Source organism: Euleptes europaea, chromosome 3 (genome assembly GCF_029931775.1).
Source record: "Euleptes europaea isolate rEulEur1 chromosome 3, rEulEur1.hap1, whole genome shotgun sequence".
Classification (NCBI taxonomy): domain Eukaryota; kingdom Metazoa; phylum Chordata; class Lepidosauria; order Squamata; family Sphaerodactylidae; genus Euleptes; species Euleptes europaea.
The window spans coordinates 120,894,171-120,903,041 of NC_079314.1; positions in this window are offsets into that span (position 1 = coordinate 120,894,171).

Genomic DNA, 8,871 nt, shown 5'->3' on the forward strand with positions numbered 1-8,871 from the left:
CAGCACGCCACGTTCTCCTGGAAGCCTTGCCAGCTCTGATTCCCAGGGCAGCAGGGCCACCCCGGGCCTCAGCACTCGGGGGGGGGGGCGACTACTGGGGATGGAGCTCCATCTGGAAGTGCGCTCAAATTGGCCACCGTCGAGATCGGCTCTCTCGATATCCAGGAGGGTGTCCAGGATGAGGCGATGGAGGTGTCACCAGAGGACAGCCTTCCTGCCAACACTATGCAGCCCGGGAAGGAGATTGCAGGTATGGGGGGCGGGAGCATACAGGGGAGAGTGGGAGAGGACTGGTGGAGTGGCTTGGAGGTGATGGCGTCCTTCTGTCAGCAGTTCGACAACCATTGGCCGCCGCCGCTGCCGCCCCTGTCATCCAGAACGGCAGCAAGGTGGCCCTCCATGAGTTCAACGGAGACACTGGGGAGTTTTCTCTGGAGCTCATGGCTATTCCAAGGACTCGCGATCTGTCTCTTGTGGGGGGCACCAGGCGAGCCCTCAGGAACGTCGTCTGAGGAGAAGCGGGTGGTGGTGGCGTTCCCCAGTGACCACCCTCCAGGATGCTCCTAACAACTCCCCCAGGGCGGAAGGGGACCCCAGGAGTCAGGAGGAGCCGGCGGAGGGGCCCCCTGGCCCTCATGCCCGTGGCCCTCACAACCCATCCCCTCCACCTTCTCCTCCGCATGGGCTGCCATTGAGAGGAATCAGCTTGAGACCAGATGGGCGTGGCAAGAGACTAGTGAATGGGCGGACTGGTGAATGGAGACTGTGGCTGGCGATGTCAATGCCTCCAGGGGCCTCCTCGTGACGATGCTGGAGGTGACTCGCTCCATGTCTGAATGCCAAGCAGGATTACTGGGGGCCCTTCAACACACCCTGGAACCCCCCCAACCAGCTCCCCAGGCTGCCTGGACCCCCCAACCCCCACCCGCAGCCAAGGATGGGGATGCGCCCCCCCACTGCAAGGATGCCCATAGCCAGGTGATGTGTGACGGCAAGAGGGGTGGCAGCGGCAGAACATCCAATACCCTGCAGGATCACTAGCGGCTACTGGTTTCATGCCAATGCTGGGAGCGGGTGAGGTCGTGGTAGTGGCCCTCTCGATGCCTCTCTGAGCTCTTGGGCCCGTCCCTATGCCATTATCCTGGCCCCTCCAGGAGATCTCCTGCCCTTCCTCTCCCCCCTGGTCTCCCTCCTGCCCTCGCGGACCCCACCCTTCCCTCTGCACTCCACTCCTTGAGGGGCCCCTCCCGCTTCATGACCTCTCCCTCCCATCCCCAAAATTACCGAGACTATCGCCTATCCAATTCCCTTAATTCCGGACCTCCTGAGTGCTCTCCAGGAGGGCTGTGTGTTCTCGAAACTCGACCTAGCGGAACCTTACTACCGGGTCCGTATTAAGGAGGAGGATGAAGCAAAAACAGCTTTTTCTTGTTGTTATGGGCTATTTGAATTTATGGTCATGCCGTTCGGTCTATCTGGGGCACCGTCGTGCTTCATGCAATTAATTAATGAGATCCTACATGATCTGTTGTTTAAAGGGGTGATCGTTTATCTGGATGATATTCTGATCTACTCCAGGAACCCCGAGGAACACCTGGATTTGGTGCGGGAGGTTTTGCGTCTTTAAGGGACAACCATTTGTATGCCAAACTGTCTAAATCCGTCGCCCACCTGCCCCAACCCAACTCTGTCAAAAACAGCAAAGAGAGAGATTATTCTATGCACTCATGGTTAGCACAGGTAGATATAAAGCTGAAGTGGAGTTGAACTGGTTCCATTTTCTGCTTGACATCAATCTCAGCTCTGATTGCATGGCATCTTATAGTGATAACAACTTTGCTCGTTCAGCAATAAAGCATTCAAAGGATTTTACTGTAAACCCTTTTAAACCAACTATAGTAAAATGCATTGTTACCATAGGCAGGCACAAACAGGCCTGAGCTGACAAGAAAGATTGAGGTGACCAGTCACTTTAACCTTTTCTCTCTCTGTTTATGCATCTCTAAAGGCTGTTTTTTGTCTGGCGTTCCTCTGGCTTCACACCCAGAGCACTGGCATTAATCCCAGACTACTTATTTAAAATACCTAATACAAAATACACTTGTTAGGCCTGAATATATTCCGGGATATTCTCAAAGAACCATACTTCTTGTCACTTTTACATTTTAATAATTCTGTTCATGTGCAACATATCAATACCTCATGGGTTTTTAATATGTTACCCTCTCTTTGCGCATGTAAGAATTAGTAAATATACGAGGCTGACCTTCCATGAAAATATATCTGTGTTATACCTCTTGCAACCTAAAAAAGGAAGAAAAAAACCATTATTTTTACACATTTACAATCATTGACAGGTTTATATGGCCAGGAAATTTAAACATAATGTCAAGAAAACTCTTATTCTTGAGAGAAAGGCCCTTGTTGAAGAAGGAAATCCTTATAAACAGGATTCAAATTATTAATAGAGTCAGAAGTAGGGCTGTCAATCAATTTTTTCCTGGTATTTTTCAGGTTTGGGTTTATTGAACCAGAAAATTTTTGGGAAATCCTGAAAACCCGGATTTTCTGAAAATATTCAGGTCAATAAACCTGTACCCAAATAATACCGAAAAAAATCGGCACAGATCCACACTGCCAATCCTGGCAGCGGGGATCTGAACTAAGCCACCCCCGCCTGCCTCCCCGGGAGTCCCAAGAAGGTGGGCAGCGGGGGCTTTACAGAGATCCAAGCTGCCAAGCATATCACATGGAAAGCCCTCCATGGTTTCAGTCCCTCATTTGTGGGGCCGCCTCATCTTCTGTGCTCCACCGTGGCAGCTTTGCTCATCCCAGCAGGGACTCTGAAGAGTGCCCACCTGCAAACGGGGGAAATGAACAACTTCTCGTACATCATGTGCATTCTCTGTTGTTCCCATTTGATGAGGTCAGCGTGGTGTAGTGGTTGCAGAGGCTAATCTGGTGAACCAGGTTTGATTCCCCACTCCTGCACATGAAGCCTGCTGGGTGCCCTTGGGGTAGTCACAGTTCTCTTTGAACTCTCTCAGCCCCACCTGCCTCACAAGGTGTCTGTTGTGGGGAGAGGAAGGGAAGGAGATTGTAAGCCACTTCGAGGCTCCTTAAAGGTAGAGAAAAGCGAGGTATAAAAAAACCAACTCTTCTTCTTCTTCTGCAGGAAGGCTTCCTCTCTCCTGGCTTTCCGCAAACCATGCAAATAAATATTATTCAGGAGGGGCTCTCTACACAGATAATAGGGCTGTACCTAGGGTTGCCAACATCCAGATGGTAGCTTGAGCTCTCCCAGTATTACAATTAATCTCCAGGTGACAGAGATCAGTTCACCTGGAGAAAATGGCCACTTTGAAAAGTGGACTCTATGACATTATACTCCATTGAAGTCCCTCCCCTTCCCATACCCCCCCTTCCTCAGGCTCCAGCCCCAAAATATCCAGGTATTTCCCAATCCAGAGTTGGCAACCCTATTAGGCCCTGACCTAGGTTGCCAAGTCCCTCTTCGCCACCAGCAGGAGATTTTTGTGGTGGAGCCTGAGAAGGATGGGGTTTGGGAGAGAGGAGGGACTTCAATGCCATAAAGTCCAATAGCCAAAGCTGCCATTTTCTCCAGGTGAACTGATCTCTATCGACTGGAGATCAGTTGTAATAGCAGGAGATCCCCAGCTAGTACCTGGAGGTTGGTAACCCTACCTGACAGTGTATGAGAGGTTTCACTGGACCTCCATGTCAGGCCACAGTCTGGTCCTGTAGGACAAATTTGGGCTGGAAGCTCCAGGTAGGAACAGACTCCCCAGGTGGGGCTGGGGCGTGGTATACAGGGAGCAGGGGGGGGGGCTCAAGCCTCCCCCATCCCTGGGTCAGGCAATTATCCATCTAGTTCACCATCCTTTTTCACACAGCAGCCAACTATTGGCCCTGGAGGGCCCACAAACAGGGCAGAGTCGCCATGGCCTTCCCCCCGATGCCACCTCCTAGCTAGGGCTGCCAACCCCCAGGTGGTAGCTTGAGTCCTCCCACTGTTACAACTGTTCTCCAGGCAACATCAGTTTACCTGAAGAAATGGCCACTTTGGCATTTGGACTCTATTGCATTTTACTCCCTCTCCTCCCCAAACCCCACCTTCCTCAGGCTCAGAGCTGGCAACCCTAGCTGTACCATAACAAAATGGTTCTTAAAGATAGTTGGGTGAGCAGCTAGGAAGTGTGGTCTATACCACAGTGTATTGTTTGCGCTGTCTGTTGTCATAAGTCTCAAAATTCATTCAGCTTCTTCTCTGAGTAACAATTTATCTGCATGACTATTTAGTCTCTGAATGGCCCAAAATGTCGGTCCGTGATTATCTAGGGGAGTGCCAGGTTTCTAAAGGCAGATGTTTCTTTAGTGTTCTTGAATCCATGTTTTTAGATTCCTCTATGTTCTACCAACATACAATACATGGCAAGGACACATGATAACATAAATTATCCGACTGCAGCTGCTTGTCATTAAGTTCTTGAGTTTGTATTTTGTGTTATCTATAGGATATATAAATTTTTTCACACTGAAGGTGTACTTACAATACAGCCTACAGGGAAAATCCCCCTGAGGAAGTCTATTTCCTAGTAAAGTCTGTCCTGTGCTGACAGAAAGAGGGGCATTAATGTTATCAATTGATCCCTCAGATTAAATGTTATTTTAAAAGACAGAACTGGTCTTTTGTCCTGCATAGGAATGCCTTCCAAAATGTTCCAGTTCCTATATATGCTTTTTTAAAGGATACTGTTAAAAGTCAGGCTGCAATTAAGGTCAACTTTTTTTCTGACAGAATAATAGATTTCTTTGGATGGATGAAATGGCCTCCCCTCCCCAAACCCCACCCTCCTCAGGCTCCACCCCAAAACCCTCCAGGTATTTCCCAACCCGGAGGTGGCAACCCTATGGCTTGGTGATGGCTCTTCTCTTGAAACTGATTTTTTCCGCTTGGGTTTTGTAAAGACGAGTCCACACTAGAACATTCTACTTTGAGTTGGGTTGGGAACCTGCATCCTGAGGAACTAACTGATTTAGCCCAAATTCAATTGAGTCGGTTTCCCATATCCTTCTTTATTGTCCTCAGCTTGATGCTATTCATCACAATCTACTCAATCCTATTTTAATATGTCTGGACACTCGGAGGCCCTGAAAGTTTATTGTCTTCTCAATGACTTGTCAACTGACATAACTGAAAAAGAAGCTGTTTTTTTAAGTTCAGTAATCAAAAACAGATTGGATAAGGTTGATGATTGATGGTGTCCAATATTCCTTGTTTTCCTGTAGCTATTCATCATTTGTATGGATCACTTATTGTATTGTTTGCAAATAAAGGTCTTGAATTGAATTGAATTGAGAGACCACCAAGGAAGTCCAGGATTGCTACGCAGTGGGCAGGCAATGGTAAACCACCTCTGAATGTCTCTTGCCTTGAAAACCTCACGGGGTCACCATAAGTCAGCTGTGATTTGAAGTGTGTGTATGTGGGGAGACGGAAGACAGCCCATATGGAAGGATCAGGTTCCTCCAAGTGGCTAAGGATCTACACTCCTCTTGCAAACCAAATGAGTGTAGTGACTGAAGGTGGTTAAAACTCACTGCAAAAAGGTAATGGCTATATTTAGGGTTGCCAGCTCCGGGTTGGGAAATTCCTGGAGATTTTAGGGGTGGAGCCTGAGGAAGGCGGAGGGTGGAGAGGGGAGGCACTTCAATGGGTATTGTTGCATAGGTTCCACCTTCCAAAACACCTTTGTGCTATCCCACCTTAGAGGGTTAGTGTAAAGATCACCAGGACAGCTCTGAAATGTGCAGCCCAGTCTGTCTGCCTATTCACTTGGAAGCGAGCCCCACTGACTTCAGTGGGGTTTACTCCCAAATGGGGTGGTGGGGGAACTAGGGGTTCACATTCCAGAGGCCCAGGTCAGCCGGGGGGAAAGTAGGGTTGCCAGGTCCCCCTTTGCCACCGACAGGTGATTGGGGGGGGGAGAGGGTTGCTAGATCCAGGTTGGGAAACTCCTGGAGATTTGGGGGTAGTGTTTGGGGAGGGAAGGGACCTCAGTGGGGCACAATGCCACAGAGCCCGCCCTCCAAAGCACCCATTTACCCCAGGGGGACTGATCTGTGTATAGGGTTGCCAGGTCCCTCTTCACCACCGGCGGAAGCGATCTCGTGTTTTGTAGTAATTGTTTCCGGCATGTAATAGTGTTATATAAAATGGTAAAGGTCCCCTGTGCAAGCACCGGGTCATTCCTGACCCATGGGGTGACGTCACATCCCGACGTTTGTTTGCGGGGTGGTTTGCCAGTGCCTTCCCCAGCCATCTTCCCTTTACCCTCAGCAAGCTGGGTACTCATTTTACCGACCTCGGAAGGATGGAAGGCTGAGTCAGCCTTGAGCCGGCTACCTGAAACCAACTTCCGTCGCGATCGAACTCAGGTCATGAGCAGAGCTTGGACTGCAGTACTGCAGCTGGCCACTCTGCGCCACGGGGCTCCTAATAGCGTTACATAGTGTTACACAATTGTATACACGGTTTAGCCATAGTTGCTGTTTCTTTTGCTCACCACCTGGAGGCTGGCCACCCGACCTAGAATGGATCTGCAGAAGGTCAAGAAGATAAGAAAAAGGAAAGGAAAAGCAGTCCGTTTGGAAACTGTATTTTAAAGCCAACACCCGTTTCCAAGAACGCAAGCGCACACGCTGGCGTGTTGCAAAGAAGCTGAAGGTTTCCCGCCCGCCCCGTGTTTATTGCCATGACTCATTCTCTAGGCTGAACCCCTCATTGTCAGAAGTCTGGTCCGAATGCACCGGCCCCGGCCAGGTTTAGGGGAAAGCGGGGGCCCCCGTCTCCATTTCCCCCCAAGGGATCCCCTCCGGCTTAGCTCCCCTGGGGAGGCCGGCCTTCCCCGAAGAAGTGCTGGGTCAGCCATTCCTTGGTCCTCTTGGCCTTGCAACGGAGGCAGGGCTGGTCCCTGGTCCAGTGGCTGCCGGGGGCCTTGGCCACCTGGCTCAGGCTCAGCTCCTTGATGCTGGCGATGCTGAGGCTGTCCTCCGTCTTGCTGACCTTCCAGGAGGCCGCCTGCGAGCCCGCAGAGGCCGAGTAGGAGGAGTCGCTGTCGCAGAAGGTTTGCTGGCTGAGCCGGGAGAGGCGCTTGCTCAGGCGCCTCTTGAGGGACACCGAGCTGGCCTGGCTGTCCGCTTTCTCCTGAGCTTTCTCCTTCTCCCCAAAGAGCTTTCGCAAGACGGCGCAGAGGCCTGCCAAGCGGCAGCAGCAAGTGCAGTTGGCGCCCAGGCCCTCAGTGCGGGAACCTAACAGCAGAGAAAAGGTTTGCGGGGGGGAGACGTAGTCAAGCGGTTAGGGGGGGTACCTCGACTCTCGTCGTGCCCCAGAGACCACCCTCCAAATAGGGTTGCCAGTTTAGGGTTGCCAGGTCCCTCTTCCCCACTGGCGGGAGGTTTTGGGGGTGAATCCTGAGGAGGGCAGGGTTTGGGGAGGGGAGGCGCTTCGATGCCATAGAGTCCAATGGCCAAAGTGGCCATTTTCTCCAGGGGAACTGACCTCTATCGGCTGGAGATCAGTTGTAAATAGCAAGAGATGTCCTGCCACCACCTGGAGGTTGCTATGAAAAATCAGTACACGGCCAACTGAAAAATCAACAGTCAAAATTTCTATGATAACAATATCTCTATTATAACAACAATGATGTGACACAACCAAGGTGCAATTCTATATACAAATGAAGTGTGTGTACAAACGAACAAAATCAACAAGGACAACACAATACATATAAAATCCCTCATGGGGAACAAAACATCTCTTAAGGTGGGCTGACAAGCCTCAATAAGATCAACTGTCTCTATTCAATGAGAGTCAACAAGGAGTTGTAATAATAGAAGTCGAGGCGTAGAGAAGATGCACGAGCGCGGCACGAAGTGCCCAAACAATGCACAGGAACACCTTCCGGATATATGGCGTTTTCACCAATATAATATTGGCTTCTTCAGCCAGCATAAATTATCTTATGGACCCGCCAATCCTTTAGGCTATGAGTAGCTCAACCCTTGGTGTTTGCCTCTCCCCTTTTTTCATTTGGAGACTGATGCAAACCCCAAGGGTTGATTTCTTATCAGTTGGCCATGTACTGATTTTTCACAGCAATTAACTGAGCAGTACTGGTGTTATTTTGTAAATAACCACCTGGAGGTTGCCAACCCTATGCCAATTCCGGGTTGGGAAATACTTAGAGATTTCTGGGGTGAAGCCTGAGTAGGGCAGGGTTTGGGGAGGGGAGGGGCTTCAAGGGCATAGAGTCCAATTGTCAAGGCGGCCATTTTCTCCAGGGGAACTGATCTCCATCGGCTGGAGATCAGTTGTAATAGCAGGAGATCTCCAGCTACTACCTGGAGGTTGGCAACCCTACCTCCAAAGCAGAGCTGGCAACTCTAGGGGTAGACCACAGCAGTGTATAATCCCACACAATTTTCCCTCCAAAGGAAACCCCGGAAATCTTGTTGGTCTAAGATTGCCAACCTCCAAAGGAAACCCTGGAAATCTTGTTGGTCTAAGATTGCCAACCTCCAGGTAATAGCTGGAGATCTCTTGCTATTACAACTGATCTCCAGCCGATAGAGATCAGTTTCCCTGGAGAAAACGGCTGCTTTGGCAATTGGACTCTATGGCATCGAAGCCCCCCACCAAACCCCACCCTCCTTAGGCTCTGCCTCAAAAACCTCCCACTGGTTGCAAAGAGGGACCTGTGTTGTGCCCATCATAAGGGCTGATGCAAAGTGCACACACACTTGCCATGAATGTTTGGGGAAGTTGGCATCAAAAGATTATAAGCCACA